The sequence below is a fragment of the Rhinolophus sinicus genome, chromosome 17 (genome assembly GCF_057876585.1).
Source record: "Rhinolophus sinicus isolate RSI-liver-muscle chromosome 17, RSI-T2T, whole genome shotgun sequence".
Classification (NCBI taxonomy): domain Eukaryota; kingdom Metazoa; phylum Chordata; class Mammalia; order Chiroptera; family Rhinolophidae; genus Rhinolophus; species Rhinolophus sinicus.
The window spans coordinates 189,508,425-189,532,367 of record NC_142517.1 but is presented as its reverse complement, the minus strand read 5'-3'; the positions used below and the strand labels follow the sequence as shown (position 1 = coordinate 189,532,367).

Here is a 23,943-nt window from a genome sequence, read left to right as displayed (position 1 = left end):
TCTTGTCTCAAAGCATGTAAATTTTCTAAGAACAAAGTTTTTGCCATTATTTAGGTTTGTTATTTGTGGTTGCTACTATTCACTCATTAGTTCTCTGAATATTTGATGCCTTTTCAAATTCTAAGTAAATTTAATACATATGAGTATATTAATTTGTCAAGCTGTTGTTTGATATTCAAATGGAGAGCCTTCAAAGCAAAACATTTTTGAGCTGAAAGAGATCCCAAAGATAATCTAATTCAGCTCCAGTATTTCATTAAGGAGAAACCCAAAACAAAGGAAGGAGACATAACTTTTCCAAGGTCTCACCATTAGTGTGTGATAGAACTGAGACTACTAACCAGCACTGATCTATTCACTCTTCGTGAGGTTTGTGACACATCATGCAGACTCAGCCATAGACCCTACCCTTTTGGAGATCACTATTTAAGAAAAGAAAACCCTGAGAATCCACTCTGTAGACATATAGTATAAATAGGGGCATGCCCTACACAATTTTTTTTATTAATTTCTCCAGTGAGGTATAGCCAGGGGCTTATTCCTTCACTCCTGAAAAACATCAGAAATGCCAGAAATACAATGCTTCCATAAAGTATACAAGAGGCACAATCCTAAAAAAAATGCATATCTTAAATATCAAATGTGTAAACTTCATATGGAAGTCTCCTGAGGTTGTCAAGAGAATGTGCCTTGCAGACCACCAGCTATTGAAAAGGTCATTGACCAAGGGCCCAGCTACTGCTCTGAAATTCATCACTACGTTCTGTGAAAACCATGCCTTCCAACTGATGACTGAACACAACAGGGAAACTCAGGCAGGCCCATTCACGGGAGACATGGGACTTCTCTGATGACTGAACTTGGCTATGGACTTCCAGATGGTTTTGCTGAATTTCCTTAGACTACATGGCAGTGTCGGGGGCTACACACTAGTATGGGGTCTTGTCTCCCATCTTCCCTCTCTGTTTTCTTCACTCAGGGTCAGTGTTGCTTCATAGTTTCACAGCTCTCCCAATATTATTTCAGTTCCTTCTCCATCTTCTTTCCCACAGAAATTTCCTCTATTAAAATCTTTGCACATTTAACTTGCTGGGCTGCAGAGTTTTAAGAATTCACTCCAGGATTCCAGAAAAAGACCATTCAACCCCTTAGCTGTTCTTCAACATCTTTATTCTTTCTCTTCTTTCTGCTTTTTAACCTCTGTTGACCAGTTAGCAACTTCTATCCCACTGGCCTCCAGCCCAATGCCCTCCACACCTAACACGCTGCTGCAGTATATACATCATTGGATCTTAATCTTGCTACACAAATCTGTTTTCCTAGTGGGGTCTTGGTAGTCTGTCCATCTGCCTCCAGGATAGGATTAGAAAGCTTTTATTGGAAGCAGAAGGACATACTTTTAGGCTGTTCCAAATTAGTAGCTATCTTCAGCCATAATTCAGAAAAACAACCACATGTGATAAACAGGAGCTTTAAACAGATTCATCTTGATGGACATTTTGGGTTTTAAATTATAATAAAAACCTTGGAAGGAAGCATTATAACTATTATATGAATGCAAGGTTTTATTATTTGCTATATAACAGAAATAGGAATGATCTCTGACAGTAGGAAAGGAATGTGTTGTAATTAGTCCTGCTTGGTAACTACCTAGAGATGGCCACTGGAGGAGTCATCAGGGAAATAACATCACTGGGGTCCAGCAAAAATAGAAGTGAGAGGTAATGAACAGTCTGTGTGATATCAGAACACCCACAGTGGGAAAGTAGTGGCCCTCACATCTAATACCCTAAGTTATTACTTGGAAAAAAAGTAAATAAAAGGTTTGCCTGTGAGATTGAGAAAGGTGCAAAGTGTTAATAGACTGCTATCAAAATAGGGGGAAAGTAGCCTCTGTAATCCCAGCTTTCTGCCTTATACTGAAACCATTAATGGCATCAGGTCCCTTTGCTTGGCCTTTGTGTGAGATGCTCTATATTTTAAAGATCATTATACTTACAGGGTAATAACTGAATCTGAATTAAAGGAAGCAAAGTAGTTATTGAAGGAAGGAAATGATTTCACGCAGCCATCATTTTCAAAAGCTATTCAACTTTACAGTGAAGAGAATATTTTTACCTTTTCATAGGCACTTGGTTTTTCCACTAGCCTGGCTTTACCCCTCATTCACTCAATGACCAGTTTTAATTTACGGAAACTCCCACTACCCTAGTTTTCTCTTCAGAAAAATCTTCCTAGGAATAGTAGGGATGATTTTTATGTGTTCTTTTCTTTGAACAAAAGCTAGCGTGGGTCAAAGATATAAGTAATAATAACAAAGTGACACTGCTTTAAAATCTGTATTTGTATTTACTCATATATTCTTCACAATAACCACTTAAGATACTGTCAGTATGTCCATTTTATAGAAGCAAAAATTGACTCATAGGAGGTTAAGGAATTTAATCAAAACCACACATTTTGATCACACAAAATCGCATCTTATGTGGCAGTCACAAAATGGTGTCAAACTGAACAATCTGATTCTGGACCTTGTACTCTTTTCTCCAGGACTCTGCAGCTCATGCTTTCTCAGCATTGTCATTTCTCAAAATATCCCTTTGCTCTAAATTATTTTTCAAATTCTTTTCAAGTGCTACTTCCCATATGCTCTCAAATACTCTCAGTGGCCCACTTCCCTTCAAATATAAAACTCACTGATGATGTCCTCTTCACCCGTGTCCACTCTTTACCACCTTCCCCACCCATTCTCTTTCTTAACAATCCTGCTCACTTTCTCCTTGAATCTCCCCACCAAAACCTACATAGCTCCCTCTGTCTAAAACTCTCTGTGACCTACTGCTCACTAAATCCAGGGGATTTGTCCTTGAGTTAACCCCTAGCAGCATCTGACACTATGCCCTTCTCATCACTCTTCACCCTTCATCCAGAGGTTATATCATAAGCTGACCTCTTCTGGATTTGCTTTCTTTCCTTTTTAATTTTAGTGTGTCTGAATTAAAAAGAAGCTCTTTCCACCCCTCACTTTGAATATTTTCAAATATTCTTTGCTTTGAGCATTTCTCACTATAGTTTCACACTCTGTGCATGTTCTCCTGACTTGATCTTCCCCAAATCTAAATCTCTATAAGAGGTAACGAAATTAGTTACAAATCAACTACATTAGAATCTTTTAGTAAGGCTAAGCATCATATATTTTAAAAGCTACCCAAGTGATTATAATGTACAGGCAGGGTTTGGTTAAAGTGACAAAGGTCTACATATTGAGATTTTTAAATAAATGTTATTGTTAAGACAAGAAGTCATTATACAATTTACAGTGTGATCTTCTATTATAACTAGCAGTAGAGAAAAGAGTTTAGAGAGAAAGAGCGTCTGTGGGAGGGGATAGCTCCTGTTTTTAAAGATCCTTCCCAGGAATAAACCACACAATTTTTTGTGTTTGTTTATAGCATTTTTATTCATAATTGCCATGACTTGGAAACAACCAAGATGTCCTTCAACATGTGATTGTATAAACATATTATGGTTTGTATATAACAAATTATCTAGACAATGGAGTATGCAGCGCTAAAAAGAAGTGGGCTATCAAGCCATGAAAAGACATTAAGGAATCCTAAATTTATATTGCTGAGAAAGAAGTCAATCTGAAAAGGCAACAGTGTGACACCAACTGAATGACACTCTGGAAAAGGCAAAGCTATGGATATAGAAAAAGTATTAGTGGTCAGGGGTTGGATGGAGGGAGTGTTGAATGGGTGGAGCACACAATTTTTAGGCAGTGAAACTATTTTGTATGACACTACAATGGTGGATATGTCATTATGTATGTGATAGCAGGGAAAACAAGGGAGTGCAGGGAGCAGTATTTGGGAACTCTAGTTTCTGCTCAATTTTTTTCTGAAAGTCTAAAACTGCTTTAAAATAATCTATTAATTAAAACAAAACCAAATTATATTCTATATAGCTAAATACCTGAAGCAGCCGTGGCAGTCACTTTTTGGCAAACCTCAGGTGCAGAATCTAGACATTCACACCTGTATTCAGTGCATCAGGCAACACTGAGGATGGTCAAGACAGAGCAATCGTTGGCATGCAAGTTGTTGGCATGCAAATCAAATCAGCTGTGAGGTGTCCACCATGTATTCTTAATTAAGACATGGCCCATCCAGAAGGAATGATGTGGGTGTGTTCAAACCAGATTGCTTGTCCTTCCCCATCATCCTCTTATTCCTCTTAACATATTCAAGGCACAACATATTACATTATCTTCTACTGTGTTTCCTCGAAAATAAGACCTAGCTGGACAATCAGCTCTAATGCGTCTTTTGGAGCAAAAAGTAATATAAGACCCAGTCTTATTTTACCATAATATAAGACCAGGTCTTATATAATAAAATATAATTAATATAATATAATGTAATGTAATATAATATAATATAGTCATGTCATGTCATATCACATCACATAATATAATATAATTATAATATAATACTAGGTCTTATATTAATTTTTGCTCCAAAAGACACATTAGAGCTGATTGTCCAGCTAGGTCTTATTTTTGGGGAAACATGGTAGGTCTGGGTATGGGAAAGTGCAGGCCAGTGACAGAAAGAGAGGCAGCCAGGGCTGACCTGCATAGAACTGCAAGTGAACCCAACACTTTGGTTCTGCCAAGAGAGGTCTTCCATGGACCACACGCCACCTGACACCAGAGGTTTGCAGCAGAAAGTTCTCAGCAGAAGTAGGAATGGAACATGAGTTCACAGCCTTAGGTTGAACAGCTCTTGCAGATTTCTTACCCTTATTGACAACATCACCTCCTGAGCTGAAGTTATTGGTCAGCTCAGGAAGTTATGTTGGCAGTAAGGGCAAGTCCTCTCTATTGGTCGTTTCCTTTCTTTCACTCATTTTATAGCTTTTCTGACTCCTTGCTTCCTTAGCCACCATCTTGCTTTCCTTTGAACTTCACTGCAATGTGGCCTCCTGTGGTGTTTCAGGAATATTCTTTACACTGTCTCCATACTCTTCACTCACTTGTTTCTCTTCACAGTAAGCTTGTTACTTGAGCCTCAGATAAACCTTTATCTTCTTGCCATTGGTACTCAAATTAAATTGTTGGCACCAGTTCTGCAAAGTGTCCCAACCACTTTATTAATTGGAAGCAAACTGGTTGCCAATGAGAGGATTGGTTTGGGGTAAGCTTTGAGCTGTTCATTCCTTTAAGCAAGATAAACTTTACCATCTGTCCTAGGAGTCTTCAGGTTGGCTTCTGAGGGTGAAGAAACGCTTGGTTCTATTTGGTGTTCTTCATTAGCTTCCTCATTAACTGGAACCGATGTGAGAGTCACATTTTCTTCATCTAATTCATCCTCAAAGAAATCCTTTCCGCTGCTATCAGAATTTGTGCTTGCCATTTCCAGGAACACTCAGAGGACAGCAAAGCCAGCATGGTTAAGGATACCCACAGTTTACTCCTTTTAACCTCCAGACATTCTTTATTTTATTTAGTTCAGTAAAGGGATTATCTCACCATCCAATAACAGTGTCCCTCTTCTGTACCATGCTGCCAGAGATAGGGAAAGTCTTCTTTTTACTGGATTTCCACAGACATAGACTCCAGAATGTGTGGTCTCCTGAAAATTAGAGGAAAGGAGTGTGTTTTGCAATGCCCAATAAAAATAATTATAAAGAGAATGTTAGATAAAATATCATATCATAAAATATCTTTCATCTTCCTCACCCCATAGTCATGTTTCATTGCTTTCTAAAGACTTTCCCTTATCTATTTCTGGAAACTTCATCCTTTGGCTTCATTCAAATACCATCCTTCACACTTTATTTTACTGGAAAAGTTAGTTCCTAAGCCTCTCCTCAGCTACAAGTCTAACTTTGCATGTTGAAAGATTCTGCACCACCCTGCCATCCAGGTTTCTACTTTTTAGTGTAATAATAATAATAATAATAAACTGGAAGAGGCTTAGAAATTTTCATATTCTCCAGCCAGTGCCTATAGGAATCAGCATATATTATCCATTAATATAAATCGTGGGAAGCTAAAAGAATCCTACCTTCTAATAATCATAATATTACTTTTATTGTCCTGCTATCATTGGGTCTATTTGTTGAATCCAGCATTCTCCTATCAGTTGATGACACCCTCTACTCATGCCAGTTTCTTTCTTGATACGGCTTTCCTGTTGCTATGCTTCATCTGCCTTTGTTCTTGAAAGACCTGTAGTGACTTAATTTCAGCTGCTTCCTTGAATGGCAGCACAACAGAAAGAGTAGAAAGAATCAAGAGATTTAGATTCCAATTCTGACTTTGCTGATACGTAACCAGCTTTGTGTTCTTGTGTCAGTCAGTTATCTTCTCAAGTGCCTCAGTTTCCTGACATATACAATAGGTCAGGTAGTACCTACTGTGCATGTCGCTGAGGTTGTTTCATGTGGTAGAGTTCAACACAAGAGAACTATAACTATATTTTTGCCCAAACTTTTGCATGTTGTATTCTGTCCTCCAGAATACGCTCCTTCCCAGCCTCTAGCTGGGTTCAGCCACCTAGGATTCACATTTTCACCTTCCCTAATCTGTTTGTCTGCTTGAAATCACACCTAAATTATTGTTCTATGTTCCCTGATTACTGTCTGTTCCAAATACCAATGATCTTGCCTGTTACCTCTAAGATAGTCTTTCTCAAACACTCTTTTATCCTTTCATTGCCCTGGTCATTAATAACTCTATTGTCTAGTTTACAGAAATAAAGTTTTTGAATTGTTTGTCTTATAGCATTCCACAAAAATGGTTGGATAGATGTTCACAAAACTTGGAAGTCATATTTGGGATGGTCTGATTTAAAATCTAAATGTGTGGTTATACCCAAAGTGCAATCAGAACACCTTGAGACAGCCAATTTTAGGACTTCTACCACTGTGAAAAGAGTATCCTAAAATTTGAGAATATGCTTGATGTGAAATGACTTAAAATTGGCTCCATGGCTTATGTCTAATTAGCTTTCAGAAGTCTTAGTGGGCACCTCAAATAGATAGGCAGCCAGCCCTCTGAACTGCCGAAACTGAGGAACAGTTAGATACCATTTTGAATCACATACTGCAGAGAGAAACCAAACTAAACAAAAACAAGTAAATTGACCTACCATCAAAAATCACAAGGACAGAATATTGAATTGCTGGTGTTGACACATATTCAAGCTGTTTGTCACATGAGCAGCTCCATGTGGTCACTGCAAAATGAGTAAAAACAGAAGTGACTTTTACAAATAAGGTTGTTAATGACTTTACAAAGTGTCATTAGGTAAACTAGCTGGTTGGCATATAAAACAACATTCCCCCCTCAAAGGATACCAAAAACTGAATTTAAGTTTCTAAAGTAGTTCTTAACCAGGAGAGCCCAGCAAAATCACCTGTAGGTGTTTTGAAATAAAAGCCCTAACATCAAAGATTTTGATTCCGCAGACCAAGGGTGGCATCTGGACCAGAGCTTTTGAAGAAACAATGAAAATAAGACATTTAGACAAGAACTAATTACCAAGCTCCTTGAAAGAACAAGAGTGCTGCTATGTTTGAATTCATTCTTAGCAGGAGCTGTATTTGAGAGAATTGATTTTTGCTGCAGAGTACTTTTGAATACACAACATAAAATTATTCTGGTATTTATTGTTTTTAAAATCAAGACATTTTCTCAAAAATACATATTTCAGGACAGATTTTAAAAAATTAAAGTAGATTGAGAGATATTTTAAAAGAAATGTAATAGGAGAGAAAAAAGCATCTATAATGCCATAAAATTTTTAGCACAAATTCTAAGGATTAAGGAAGGAAAAAGTGGGATAGTTTTCATTTAAATTGTGTTGACTAGTTACATTCTCTAAACTGTAAACAAAACTGGAAGATTTCTTTCTGGAGAATGGTAAGAAAAGCCAGTTTCAACTCTCAGGTGGGTGCCAATAAAAGTCTGGCAATCAGTCTTCAGAAAATGTCTACTAATATCTTAGCAGAGAGTCTTTTGTTTGTTTGCTTATTTTTTCCCCTACAATTCCAAGGTTCTTTCCTTAGAGAAAAATAAAAACAAGAGATTGAGGATGGATAATTTTTTCTAGAAATTTAAATGTAGCAAATGAGTCTTTAAAAATAAAGATAACTAAGAGGCTCCATCATTTTCCCACGTACGGTGTTTCCCGAGCGCTGTATTGAACAGCTCACTCCACATAGTGCCTGTTATCTGGGCTGAGGCTTGAGATTTCTAGAGCTCAACACTTTAATTATAATGCCATTGCCTAAGCTACTATATCACAGTGTGGACCACTTTTTAGTGTGCAAAGGGCAGTTAGTTCTGAAGAACTTACTAGGTGTATCTCATGACTCTATTTCAGTCTTAGAGGGTCAACTATCTTTGCTCTGATAATAAAATGAATGCTTACAAGTTCCCTTAAGAAAAAGCAATGTTTTATTAAAATTACCGTTCTTGGGATTATCATAACTGGAAATATTGGGTAACTAGCTAGTCACAGCCAAACTCTCACTCCTGTTGTACATCACCTTTATTCCTTTGCATATTTCTTTCTCTTGAAATAGAAAAAAAGGTGAATCATCTGGATATGTGATATTCAATCAAACAAACAAGCCAACGGACAACAATAGCCACAACCGGGACACATGCTCCAAGTCTCCATGATGTCAAGCCTGGGTTAACTGCAGGAGTATCCTAACGGTTCTGTCCTCTTCATTGGTTCAGCTCACAGCTGTTCCCATCATGGCCGCTAGAAGGAGCTAGGCTACATGCAAAGCTGTGCCCAGCTTTTCCTAACTTAAAACCCTCCAGTACCTTTTCATTTATCTTTGGGACAATGACCAAGTTCTTTCACAGAACCCCTGGGTTTCTACAGGGCAGGTTCTCTCTCTTCTTGGCTTATCACAGCCTTCTCAACTTTTGCCCTCTAGGTTCTAGTCACCTGCCTTCTTCCAGCGTTTTGATCTTGTGGCCCAGGCATCTGTACCCGCCTTGGACATCTTCTATAAAGAACACTTCACAACCAGTCCTGCTCCCCATCTAGCCTCTGTTTATTCTTTTCATCTCAGCTGACACTGTTTCTCAGGGAAGCCCTCTGTGACATCCCAGTCCCGATCAGAGTCTTTTGTAATAAGCTATCAAAGAATGGTCTCCCCTTTAACACTAATTTCAGGTATGATGAACTTATTCTTTTCATTATTTGGTAAATTCTGTCCCCCAATAAATATATGTTTCATGAACCTCCACTATGTAATCCCCCACATAAGTAACACTAAATAAATACTTGTTGAAAGAACACAGAAATTATAAGTAATAATTGGCAAATACCATAGGAGAGTAGATTTCCCTCGATTTATACTAACTAGTCTGAATTAACCAGTGCTGGTGTTTCCTCCTGGTGCAATATTCCTCTTGGCGGAGGTAAGACTTTCGTCAGGAAGTTTCCAGTAAGAAGAATCATGGGATTAACAACTTAATGTCATGCAGTCATTATCAGCACAGGGACACAGCCACAAATTTCAGAGAAACTAGAGAAAGATAAAAATCTCTCCTGTTTACCACATTCCACTTTTAAGAGACCACAGGAGGCTAAGAAATTGTCCACTGACAGAGTCATTTTTGACATAGGGGAGAAGATTATCAGTGGGATTTTATGGCACTTTTGCGGCAACTATTGTTCTCCCCCAGACTGCACCCTGAGGGGACGTTTTCTCATGATTGTTGCTGAGGACCACTTGTACACTCCTGTTATAGCTTTAGTCCTTAGAGGCTCCTGTCATCGCACACCAGGCCTCCAGGTAAACTACTCTAGCTGAATTCTTGCTGGTGTCTAGCTGCACCTGCTCAAGGTTATCAGGGATTTGCCCCCCATGTCTGCCTGCAGGCTTCTGCCTCTCCTTAGATTTGGGTCTTGCTAGTTCTCCAAATCTCAGCTCTCAGATAGGTTCAAGAAAAATCATAGTCTATCAGCCTGTCCAGATTTTTGGTTTTGTTTTTATAAGGATGGAAACAACATTCTTTTGGGCTTCCTGCATTCCCAAGTGGAAACTGGAATTCAATCATTGATGTTTGAATGTAAAATAAAACTTTAATTTTAGGAAAGTCCCTATTTACTTGGTCATATTACATTAGTAATTTTTTATATATCACTGTACTTGATGTGCTTATACAGAGGGTGCCAAAAAAATACATACACATTTTAAGAAAGGAAAAAACTGTATTAAAGTTGTAATACTCAATATATACCGATAACAAGAAATGAATACAAGTCATGTTTGACTTCTGCATTACAAGAGGTGCTCAAAGTGGTTACCATCAGTGTAATTTTAACACAGTTTTTTCCTTTCTTAAAATGTGTTTACATTTTTTTTGGCACCCTCTGTATTTTGTTGAGGATTTTTGTGTCAATATTCATGAGGGATATTAATCTATATTTTGCTTTCCTAGAAATGTCCTTTATAGGTTTGATCACAAGTTTATGTTGTTCTCATAAAATAAGTAAAGAATGCCTCTCCTATTCCATATTCTGAAGGAATTATAATTTGGATATTATTTTATACTTCAAAAGTTTTATAAAATTTATCAGTGAAGTAATCTAGGTCTGACTTTTTTTGTGTATGGGAAAATGTTTAGTTACTAATTCAATTTCTATCTAGATATAAGACCTGTGTTAATTTTGGTAAATTGTGTCTCACTCACACGCTGGGATTCACCATGCTCCAAGATCTTTGCCTCTCAAGTCTGGGCTTGATTTCAGACTTTGTTTTCTTTTTCAAATTTCCCCCTAAATTTTCTCATTGTTCTTGGCTGGAAAACTGGTCTTAACAAGGTAGCTCACCACTGCTAGAAAGACAAAAACAGAAGCTCTTTATTAAATTACAGAGCTATGTTCCAATCACCACTCTGTGTGTGTGTGTGTGTGTGTGTGTGTGTGTGTGTGTGTGTGTTCAAAGATTCATTCAGAGATGAATTAAAAGATTTATTCAGTATTCAAGTTTTGGATATGCACACAAAAATGAAGATATTTCTCTCCCATATAAATTGAAATGTCAGGTCTTATAAATACGTTCCTGAATGCACCATGAATACCAAGGAAATTTCCTGTCATCCTTGACTATGTCATCTGTCACCTATTCATGGGAACCAGTAAGATTTCTAAATTTGGCTGGAATGTGCCAGTAGGATATCTGATATTCTGTAGTTAAGATCAGAAATAGAATAAATTCACTGAGAATTATCAGAATGTGAATATTCCATACTACATTTTATCCAAACTTAATGAGAGCTATTTTAGCCTGCTTGGAAATGGAACATAATTTTGATGGAGCGGGTCCTTGGAAGAAACGCTGTAACTGAGAGTAGGGTAATTAGTTAAATGCAGTTGGATGTCTTAACCCTTCAATTATACCGGTAAAAATAGCCATCAACATTCACCACTTGGATCCAAAGGACCTTTTGTTTTTATATTTTAAGTTATTTCATGAATAATTTATAGAAGTAAGAATAAAGGGATAGTTAACTTTACTGAAATTGTAATAAAATTAATCATGACATCCAAAGTTTTATTCTACATTATCTTGGTTTTAAGAAGATGATTTCAATGCAATTAATGCTTATTAATTGGAATATATCCATCTTATAGATATTTCAGATTTAAAATGCATCTCTAATAGGTTCTAGGGTATGCTCACTTCAAACTCTTCTCCTTGTACTTGAATCATCAAAATTCAATACTTTTGAATTGCTGACATCTCACAATTTTGTTGGAGAGATGATAGCCACTTTTGCTCCATAATTACAAAAAAATTTTCACATTTAGAAACCCTATTTAGAATGGTCAATTGAATATATATTTTTTGATTTCTACATCTTCAGTTTCCTTCCAATCACCTTCATATACATGCCCACCTTTAGTGTTTGTCCCTATAAGCAGTAGCAAGTAAAGTTTGCAGGAAAAACACTATAAAAATAAAAGAATATGGTCACATACTCTTTCAGGAAATTGGGAGGTTCAGGTTTTTGTCACAAAAACATTGTGTGAAGAAGTGCTTACTATAAGATGACTAACTGGATAATAATGCAATATTTCCCTTTTGTACCTAGGAAAATTCTGTTCATCCATTAGTTCTTGACTTTGAAAAAAAATTGGTGCAAAATTGTCCTGTGCATTAAACAGAAATGTCCCACCCAGTTCTGATACATCTGCCATTCTCAGTTAATGCTGGGAACAGCCTGGGGAAAGTGTGGCCTTGATGTGACACCTCAGTGGCTCTAAAGGTGTGACTGATGGATGCTGTCAGTCAGTTATTCCTTGCAAATCACTCTCAAAAAATTTGGGTGGCCCAGCTTCATAGTGACCAGTGAATGGGGACCAGAATAAGACTAATTTTCTTTTGTTTTCCTTTTTCTTTTTCCTTTTTTTTTTTTTTTGCATGTCTGATCATTTTTTATTGAATGCCACATCATATTTATGAAAAAATTGTACAAACAAATTGAAGCTATGGATATTACTTTCCTTCAACCAAGATTTCCATTTGTTTCCGAAAACCTAGTACAGTAAGGGTAGGAACACATAAACCTAATTTAACCAGTGATTGAAGGGACTTGGACAGTAATTTCAGTCTTGAGGACTGTTCTGTTTCTGTTTTTCCATTATTCTCAGTGCACAACCCCTCAGGAGTCCCTATGAAAGCCTGACATCTTTATCACATCATCCTACTTAACAACTTTGGACCTCCTATTTTTCCTACGAGCCTCATAAGGCTGCTCAAAGCCTGTCCGCATTCTCCATCTCTCAGTTGCTAATCTCACAAAGCAAATTCCTCGAGAAGAAAAGCAGTGCCAAATACCACGCTTATCCCTTGGGTCACCTTTCATTGCACAATTCTGGCCCCTCAAGATTTCCCTTGACTGCAAGCATTTCAGGTTTTCTTCTAGATTTTCGAATTGTTCTTGATTGGAAAAATTGGTCTTGAACAAGCAAAGTAACTATTGCTGGAATGATATGTTATTTTATTATTGTAGTAACTCTGCTATTATTTTTTATTGGAATATATATGTATTTTCTTAGCATATATCCTTGACATTTCATTTTGTGTTTCTGTTGCCAGATTTTGGTATTCAGTTCAAGTCATTTAGTATATTTATTCTGCCTTAAAAATGAATTTAAACTCCATCTTGAAATGAGGATGTTTTGAAGTTTATAATAATTATTGGGGGAGAGAAGAAACTTTCCACTAATTTCTCCATAAATTATAAAAAAATTATCTGCTTTTGTAGCATTCTTCTCTGATCTTTCTCAAAGACCAGTTATAGCTATATTGTTGCTCTTCCATTGTTCGCACTCCATAACTAGTATTTTTCTATTTTTATTTTTTTGTCCTTCACCCTGACATATTTTAAGTGCATGTTCTATGCCACTATTTAAATTTCTATACCACATTTTATGCATTTGTTTTCTTTTGAAATCTACATAAATCCAATTATGCTGTGATTACTTAAAATCTATACTTTTTTCATCCATCTCCCATTTCATTCATTTTTGATCCCGCCACATTTCATTGCCTCTTAATTTCACCCATTTCCCTTCTATGTCATTTTACCCCCTCACCTAGGGGTTATCATCCTCTTTATTTTCCCACATCTGAAAAGTGGTGTACTCTTTACGCAATGGAATATTCTGCCTTAAGAAAGAAAAGATCCTGGCATAGGCGACAACATGGATGAACCTGGAGGACAGAATGTTAAGTGAAATAAGCTAATAGCAGAAAGACAAATACTGATTCCACTTATACGAGGACCTGAAACAGTCAAACTCACAGAAGCAGAGAGTAGAATGGTGGTTGTCAGGGGCCAGAGGAGAAGGAAAGGGGGAGTTCTTCAGTAGGTATAAAGTTTTAGTTGTGCAAGATGAGTACGTTTTAGAGAATTGTTGTACAACATAATACCTGTAGTTAACATATCCGTCACCTCACATGCGTGTGTGAAGAACATTTAAGATCTACTCTCTTAGCAACTTTCAAGTATACAATACACTGTTGTTAAAATATAATCAGCATGCTGTACATTAGATTCCCAGAACCTGTTTTTATTATAACTGAAAGTTGTGCCCTTTGACCAACATCTCCCCATTTACCATACCCCCACCCCTGCCCCTGGAAACCACCATTCTACTCTCTGTTTCTATGAGTTCAGCTTTTATTTACAATAGTCAAGACCTGTAAGCACCCTAAGTGTTAACTGAGAGATGAATGGATAAAGAAAATATCATATGTAAAACTGGCATGCCTAGAATATTGGTTGTCACAGTATACGTTTAAAAAAACAGTTCATTTCCATCCTAAAGAATGGTGGTAACCCCTTCCCCCAACCTTGGTAGGAAAGGTAGTAATGTCAAGTTGACTAAAACCTTTAGATATATTCTTTCATTTACAACGTAAGACACTCTGAGGTGGGTACTATAATAATCCCATTTTACAAATAAAGAAATCAAGGCTCTTAGTGATTAGGTAAAACCCCTGACTTCAGAGTCAGTGACAGGAGCTAGGATCCAAGCAAAGGAAATTTCCATCCAGCGACCACACTAACCATTGCACCATCTTACCTTCTACCCACCTTCATTCTCTCGTTTGCTGCATCTTCTCCACAGTGGGAACCTAAGTGCCCAAACATTCTCATTTCCTGACAGCAGTTCTTATCATAATAAATGTTAAGGAGTTTCTGGTGAAAAAATGTACGGCATCAGAATCCCATCTTAATGATTGATGATGCTGTTAATTGTCTCATTTCCTGGGTCCTTGACATTGTCAGGCTCTATCTGCAGGAATCTGTTTTCTAAAAGGCTTGGCAAGGAACTTGTATGTTGCTACTGCATTAACGTAAAATTGAAAAGAACATGAGGTTTTAGAGTTTTCACATTTAAATCTTTATATAGCCAGCCTGACACGTAAAAGTTATATTTGGACCTTGTCCTGATAACTTTCAGAAAGAAAAAAAGAATTGCATTCTGAGACATCAACCACATAAGCCTCAAAGAACCAACTTGTCATGGTGAAAACTATGTTTCATTCTCTCATAGCCATTTTTTTTATATTCTATAAAATGTTCTTTGCCCTTTTATGGCAATACTTTTACTTCTTTCACAATACAGTTTTATGGGAGTTGCACATCTCATTCCCATAGAAGAATAATGCAGTATTATGTGAAAATAAGAAAATATAAGTGGATTGAAACAAAAATTGAGTTTCTGGGCTCAATTTTGGGGATGACTCAGTAGATATACTTTTCCCTATTCCTCCTCTTAAGTACAACTAAAAACCCTGGATATTATACATAAAACGAACATAAGAACACTCTGGAAGGTGAAGCCAAGGAGACAGACCACCTAGAGACCTCAGAGCCTGAGGAATGAAATGACATGCTGATGAGTTCCTTGGGCTTTCTTTTTGTCTTGTGTATCCCAGTCTAAGTATTAGAGAAGTTGACAGCCTGAAATTGCCAATGGTCTAAGGAAAAATAAATAAATAAATAAATAAATAAAAGCCTGTTCTCACTAGTAAAAAACAGGAAAAGGCATCCTAGCAAGACAGAAAACTTTTAGCTAATCGCTCGGCTTTGCCAAACACAAAGTAAAAAGCTGCAGCCACACTCCCACCTCGACCAGGAAAGGTTGAGAGGAAAGGCTAGTCTTCCATTCTTGCCAGGCACTGATGAAGTGCCTCAGTGCCCAGTCAAAATGGTGTCAGAGAAGGTCAAGTGGAAGCCAGGACATCCATCCCCACCAGGTGGTAAGCAGATCTCCTCACTCCCATGGCATCAGTGGACTTCCACCGCTCCCCCTCTTTACTGGGGTGGTGTCAGAGGCAGTGTACTGGAGAGTCAGGGCTTCCTCCAACATTCAGTGGCAACAAAACCACCCAATACAATATCAGAGAGACAGTAATGAGGAGCAGTAATGAGGTCCCCCACCCAGCCAGGGTGATATCAGCGAAAGCCTAGTGGAAAGCCTGATCTGCCAGCTTCCCCCAGCAGTAGGAAGAAGCCCGTTCTACGTCCAGGTGGCAATGGCGTCCAACAGGAGACTCTAGATGTCCATACCTAGCTTTGCCTATTAACCTCTCAATTTGATGAAAGAGCTGCTTAATATCTGTGTGTAACCTCAGCACTGAAGATCACCACACCTATGCTCATGGGCATTTCTGCTCCCAACACATTACTTCCTTTAGCAGAAATCCAACCCATCCCCTCCAGCGTAATATATCGTACACAGTACGACAGCATTATCACTTCCAACAAGACCACTCCAAGGGCAAATATACAAGAAGAAGATATTGCTAAAAACAAAACAGAGTAACAAAAAATAAAACAAACAAACAACACCCCCTCGCACACACTACTTCTCCATAGCATCATGGTACATGGATGAAAGGAAGGTAAACCTCATTAATCCCCTGTTGCCTTCCTCATTCACATTCAGCTTTGGCTGCTCACACCGCTGATGTTTAGGGTCTCTGCTGTATAATTCTCATGCTCAGGCACAAGTCATATGGGCAAAAATTGCATCCAGCCTAATATCACTGGACTGGCTATGCAATGGGATCTTGTGGTTTCTCTTTCTATCCATTTGAAATAGAGTGCTAGTATAAGTGACACTGTAGGATCTGGATGAGACATCACAGAAGCCCAAGCTCCAAGGTCATGATGGAAAGTAGACCCTCTGACAGCCTGCTATGGACTCAGTTGTATCATCCTCAAATTCATATGTTGAAGCCCTTCCCCTGCAAGGTGATTGCATCTGGTGATAGGACCTTTAAGGAGGTAAATATCAACTAAGCATTTGTAAGTGTTTATCAGATGTCGAGAAATGTTCTAGATATAAAATACAACTATGCAAAATAGATCATGTTCTGATTTCCTTAAAACTTATATTCTAGTGAATAGAAAGAAAATAAATTAATTAATTTCAGGTAGCAAAAGGGTGCACTGAAAAAAGCAAACCAGAACACTAATTGATAATCTAGAGAGTGACAGGAGGAACGTGTGTGTCTTCATATGATATGGTGTTTAGAAGAGGCCTACCAAAGGCTCATTTGTTGTTTTATATGTATGTTAGGTGTACTTCCGTTTACCATCCATTCATTCTCTTTTGAATAGGCTACACACTTTTCTCATTTCCAGGACATTTATCTTCTTTTTGTTCTGTAATTCCCTGATCAGGCAATTTTATAACAATTAAGAGAGTACCTTAATAAAAATTGTCTTTTTGAATAGCCATCTATTACTTCACTCACCCTCTCAGTATACTTCTATTCACATAATTAGAATAGGAGGCAACCATGGATGAATAAAGATTATAAAATAGCTTCGGGGCTCTTATGGGATTCTGATTTATTGGTTTTTCATTTTGAGATAAATAATCTATTGGGCACACTGTGTGTTAAGTCTCTAGCAGATGTTTAATATCCCTATTGCAGCAGTTGAATTTTTGAAAAAATATTTGTATAAATCATATCATGCCACTTTTCCAAATACTTCAATTTCTGTCTGCCCAACTCAGAATAAAACTTACTGTGCCTTATATTATTGGGAGGTGTGGCATAATAAGGAACAGGGTTTATTTTCTTTTAGATTTTGCTTACAAAGTATAAATATATTACTGTTTATATGGCACTCTTTCAAATTTTACTAATTTGGTATCTCATAAAAATTCAAGCTTCTATAGTTTAAAACCTATTGATAGCTTTCTTGGATATATAATAATATGACCTATAGCTTTGCCTTTCAAAAACTGAGAGGAAATTAGCATTTAACATTTCTAAGTAATGATATTACCATGCATATCTTACATTGGAAACTTACCTGCTTCTGATCTGAATTTCCAGTTAAAATTAAGATTTTTCTCTGCATCTTGGCACTTCAGAAAAAAAGTAGAACAGATCCAATTTGGGAAGATAATTTAAATGCCATTGAAAATATGAATGAAGTTGCTTCCATCTCTAAAATTCTTCCAGGAATGTTATCTGATCAAGATAGGATAAAATAAATGAGTTTAGGTTAGATAAATAAACCTCAAACATGGGTAATATTATTCCTCTTTCTTTTCTTGTTACAAAAGCAAAAGCACACGTGAGCTTATTATTGTCCCCTTTACTCTCTTTTAGACAGGACATATTATGGAGATTCTGGTGAAGAGAGTGGGGTGAGGGGGTCTGTACATTTTGCCCTTTTTTATCATTATTTTTAACCATTCAGCAGGAATGGTGGGCCTACAACTTTAGAAGCAAATCATAAATGGGCAACCTCTACAATTTCTGGAGCACGTCTGTGTGGATGTCAGGACCATGCCTTCCACACCTGCCCCAGACCTCAATCAGTAGTTGAATTGAGCAGACAAGATGGCATTCCCCCGGAGAAATCCCACAATCTCACTGTGAAAAGAGTGCATCTTCCTTGTTCCATCTTGTAGAGCGAACCTCTGTCTACTATTGAGACCACTGAACTGTATGTTCACCACCCAGGCCTAAATCATTATTGACATTCACATTTGTATTTTTTATAGGAGTCAAATTGCCTTTTGTGAAAATATGAATGAGGGCAGTTTCTGAATTGTGTTGCTAAATGTGGTGTTGGTCAAAACAACTTCAGCTAAGGTAGCTGAAGAATTAAAGAAAAGCCAAGATCAATAGTGTTTTCTTAAAAAGTCTAAAATGGTAGTTGCCTCTCTTCCATCAAAGGACAAATTTGAAACTTTGACATATGACACCAAATAAGTCCATTTGCACATGTTTTTAGGTATTGCTAGCTTTGACCCTCTTCTAAAAACAATTATTTTGCAGTGTTAGAATTGTATAATGGAACCCAGTAATTTTAAAGGGGCTGTCAGTATGCCAAAATGTCAATAGAGCAATTTATAGATCATTTCCCCTAAAGAAGAACATAGCGAAGATATCACAAAATGTCAAAAACTGAGAAGTAAAGATATGAAAGCCAAGAGCTGTGAATCAGTGTTCAATTTATAATCACACAATAAAAGGCATGTTCCTTAAAAGAGAAAGTCTTTCCAAAGAAGCGTAATACATATTCTGCATAGCTGTCATAACACTGTCATTTATCTTACCTGTAGTCTTGAATAATGTAAAAATAGGTACCTATATATAACTCTAGGCAATGTACAATAATGAGCAAGTTTCCAATTTCCATGATGTTTTTCTTTGATGTTCTTTAGCTTGACAGTCAAAATCAGTTACTTAAAATGTGAATTTTATGTTGGCTTGACAAGACTTACACTTTAGCATGTTTAATATAACTTTGGTATAGTCTCCATAGTATACTGTGCGGCTAGGTTTTTTATGTACTAATATGCAGATATTCAGAATATACTGTTAAATGAGGAAAGCAAGTTGCAAAACATTGTATATGCAGGAAAGAGATAATTAGGAATCTGTATTATTTTTATTTGCTTAATAATGGCCTGAGGGAATGTCAGAGGATGTATAAGGAACTAATAAATAAATTTATATAGAGAGTGAAATATATATAGGTGACAGGAACACAGAGATTGAGACTTCTCAAAGTATGCCTTTGTACATAATTTTGATTTTTAAAATGTAAAATTATTACCAATTTGAAAATTAAAGTATATTTTAAAATAGTTATTAGATACTCTTTTGTCTTCCAGACCCAATTCCACTGTGAGGTAGGGTTTTTTCTCTACATACCACCAAGCATTCTTGGACACCAGTAGGGTAACTTAAAAACTCAACTCAGTTCTGACTCAATTCTGACACTATCTACCCTAGTGACAGAGTCCACAGGTTAAGTAAGGTTAAGGTCTCAGTCCTAGAAGACAACCCTCTCACCCCCACTTCAGACCCAGGTTGCTACTTGTGCTTCTAGAACCCACTGGCTGTCAATCTGATATTTCCACAACCCCTCTATGTATCCAATTAATTTTCTAGAGCAGTACATAGAACTCAGAGAAACATTTTACTTACTAGATGACCAGTTTGTTATAAAAGGGTATAATTCAGGAACAGCCAGATGTATACCCTTTGCATACATAGAAATGCATAGGACAAAATATGGAGAAATGCATAGGATATGCACAAAATATGGACAAAATATGGACAAAATATGGAGAAATAGCTTGGAGCTTCCAATCCCTCTCCAGAATACTACTCTCCCCAAATCTCCATGTCTTCACCAACCCAGAAGCTCTCTGATCCCCAATCTTTTGGGTTTTTATAGAGGCTTCATACATAGACATGATTGATTAAATAATTAGCCATGGTGATTTAAACTCAATCCCTCTCCCCAAAGGTCAGAGGTCAGAGGATGGGACTGAAATTTCCAACCCTCTTATCACAGGGTTGACTCCCCTGGCAACCAGCTTCCATCTAAAGAGGTCCACAAGTAACCTCATGAACATAACAAAAGACACATTTATAGGTCTCCTCACTTAGGAAATGCCAAGGGATTTAGGAGCTCTGTGCCTAAAACCAGACAAAGACCAATTACATATTTCTTATTGCTATTCACAATGTCACAGATACTTATTAAAAATCTGTGACCCATCCAAAGGAAAAGATTATACCCTTTTATCATTACTAATGCCAAGTCCTTCTTGATATATTATCAAGAATTTTTTTAAAAAAAATAACACTAATTATCTCTCTAAAATTTGTCTTATAAGCTCGTCTTTACTTTTACCATTATCAACACTGGACAGATATGCCTAAATAGAGAGAAACTAAATCCTTTTGCATATTATATTACAGGAAAAGAGGGTCTTGGCTTCCTGTAGGAAAGAATTCAAGCATGAGCCCATATGGAGTTTAAAGTAAAAGTTAAGTTTATTTAGCAGAAAGTAACTGAGAAAAGAAAGACCACCCCACAGACAGAGTGACGATCTATAACCATCTATAACCGCTAGTGGAAGAGAGATTCTCTCCATGCCCCAGGCTAGGGTTTCTAAGTGTTTTCTGTTTCCATGGAAAATTTATTGGCATGGGGGAAAGAAGAACAATGGTAAGTTTATCTTTAACATCTGTAAGCTACAAGAGGAATAGGGGCAGGTTTGGTTTTTTTCATTTGTTTTTTTAATTAAAAATGTATTGGGGTGACAATCATTAGTAAAATTACATAGGTTTCAAGTGTACAATTCTGTAATACATCATCTATATGTCACATTGTGTGTTCATCACCCAGAGGCAGGTTTATTTTTAACTCTTGTGCCTAAAACCAGAACCTGTGTTTTATTTGCAGTGGGCTTAACTACCTGTAAGGCCACAATGGAATCTCTAGTCTTTGGATAGTTTGTTCTGCATGACTGATTAACGTGTTCGTGAGTTCTGTGTTGTGGAGCACGTAGGCAGCAGGCTTGGAATCCAACCTCCTAGTTCCTTCTTCTGTAAAAATAGTCCTCATGCTCCTTCCCTATAATATTTATGTATCTCTTAAGAAAGAAAATGTATTTTTCAAGGTGAGTTAGATATCTTCATAGAGATACAAACTCAATGCTATGTATTATGGTTCCAACCTTTGCACTTACAACCTGGGTTGAGATTGACTCAAGCCTACTTTGAATTCTATTTAATCTAACAAATATTTTTGGAGCCTCTACTATATGTCAGTGAATAAAGCCTACAGATATCCCTGTCCTTGTACATATAACATTCTATGTTGTTGAGAAGGTTAGGGAAACAAACCATAAATAATAAATGTAATAATTTAATAAATTTTACATTATTATTATGAAGTCCTATGAGAAAATGAAAAAGTAGAGCCATGTAAGAGGGATTCAGAGTACCAGAAAGAAGGTTGGGGAATTGATTTTAAATAAAACAGTTAAGGTGTACCTAGCTAAGAAGGTAGCATTTGAACAAAGACAAAAAGGATGTGTATTAGCCCCATAGATATCTGGGCAAAAAAGTTTTCTAGAGAGATGGATAGCTAAAACAAAGGCCCAAAGGCATAAGCATGCCTGAACTACTTAAGGAACAGCAAGAAGGCCCTTGTCAAACATGGAAAACAGAAGAAATTAGGTGAAAAAAAAAAAAAATAGACTAGAACATATATGTCATGTGGTCTTGGTTTTTATTCTTGAAGTGGATAAAAATGAAGTTGGAAATCATTGTAGAGTTCTGAGCAAAGGTACCATGTGATCTGATTTATGTTTAAAAGAATAAATTGAATCAAGCTTACTTTGGTAGAAGGATAAAGGCAAAAGTAGAAAGATAAAGAACATTTACGTATGAGGTTATTGCAATAATCCAGGCAAGGGATGTAGTGGTTTGGGCCAAAATTGTAGGTGGAATGATGGGACGCGTTATCTAGGTAGAGCCAATACGATTTGCTATGATTTGCTGACAGATTTTCTATGAGAGAAAAAGATGTCAAACCTGACTTCACATCTTTGGCCTCAATAACACAAAGAATGAAATTTCCTTCAACATAGACTGGGAAATGTGGTACAAGAGAGAGTCACAGGCACACATCAGTAAGACCAGGGGAAATACAAAAACACCAAAGGTGGATTAGGAAAAACTTTTGAGAGTAGTAGGATGTAGACCAGAGTAAAGTAGTTCTCCAGCTATCTGGTCCAGTAGTGCAATCAGTGATATGTGATAATCTCATTGCTTCTATCCCATTCACCATGTCTCTTGGGAGACAATGACTTCTACTGCTGTTTGTCTTGGAAACTGAGGTTCTAAGCTCAGCATTGTCCCAGCCAAGAGTTAGGACTATAACACTTCCTCTGAACTAAAGGTTATGACTATAATGCAAGCTTATAATTTAGTTAACCCTCCAATGTCTATAATAAAAATGATAACAAAAGGTAATGATGGCCCACATGTCTTTTACATTGAGTTTATTGTATCATGTAGAAGTTTATGAAGCAGATTTACTTCCCTGTTTATTTTTTATAATTAATGTTTAAGGAACTTGATTTCATATAACTGAATTAAGTATTGTTTAGGATTGAGAACTGAATTAATTCCGTTTAATTAATTAATTCTAAGTGGATCTGAAATCTTCCATTAGGCCTATAATTGTAAAAGTTGAGAATGAAATATTTCCAATATCATAAGTACTCATATGTATGAGGCAAAGATAATCTTGTTATGGGGGAAATGCCTAATTCCAGACACAGACTTTTATTACACTGTTCTTATTTTGGCTAAGATGTATGTCTTGTTTGTGAATCTGTGATCTGTATATGAGAATGGGGATACAATTTTATTGAAGTGTAGTAATATAGTAAAGGAATATTGAGAAGGCTTTTAAGATTTGATCCACTGAGGGCAGATTATTGATTTTTTTTTAAGATTTCTTTTTTTAATTGGGGAAGGGGAGTAGGACTTTATTGGGGAACAGTGTATACTTCTAGGATTTTTCCAAGTCAAATTGTTGCCCTTTCAATCTTAGTTGTGGAGGGAGCAGCCCAGCTCCAGGTCAAGTTGCCATTGCTAGTTGCAGGGGGCACAGCCCACCATCCCTTGCAGGAGTTGAACCGGCAACCTTGTGGTTGAGAGGACACGCTCCAATCAACTGAGTCATCTGGCCACAGGGGAGCTGAGTGGAACCTCATTGACTTCATTCTAGTTGCGGGGGGGTGGAAGAAGGGGGTGCAGCGCAGCTCACTGGCCCATGTGGGAATCGAACCGGCAACCCTGTGACCCAGAGCTCGTGCTCTATCCAACTGAGCCACCTGTCCGCCCAGATTATTGATTTTTTAAAAATATATTATCATGTCTAGGTGAGTGTCATCTAGGTGTCCCCTGTGGTGTGGTGTAGTAGGGTTCAAGACTAGTTGCACAACATTAACATAGGTAAAACAATAAGCTTCATTAAAAAAAAAAAAAGAAAAAACTTCTAAGACCAGGTCAGCCATAAGAAGAGTGAAGGCACAGCTT

General features: G+C 37.1%; 1 long non-coding RNA gene across 1 annotated transcript in view; it reads right to left on the bottom strand.

The window, feature by feature from the left end:
- Positions 1-2,306: 2,306 nt before the first annotated feature.
- LOC109445101 (uncharacterized) overlaps positions 2,307-23,943 on the bottom strand; it is a 220,119-nt gene continuing 198,482 nt past the window's right edge. Inside the window, exons 8-12 of the long non-coding RNA XR_016019633.1 lie at positions 17,888-18,048; positions 14,634-14,749; positions 10,730-10,873; positions 7,158-7,244; positions 2,307-5,636 (exon numbers count right to left, since the gene is read on the bottom strand). This is a non-coding gene — a long non-coding RNA (uncharacterized LOC109445101). The remainder of the gene's footprint in view (positions 5,637-7,157; positions 7,245-10,729; positions 10,874-14,633; positions 14,750-17,887; positions 18,049-23,943) is intronic.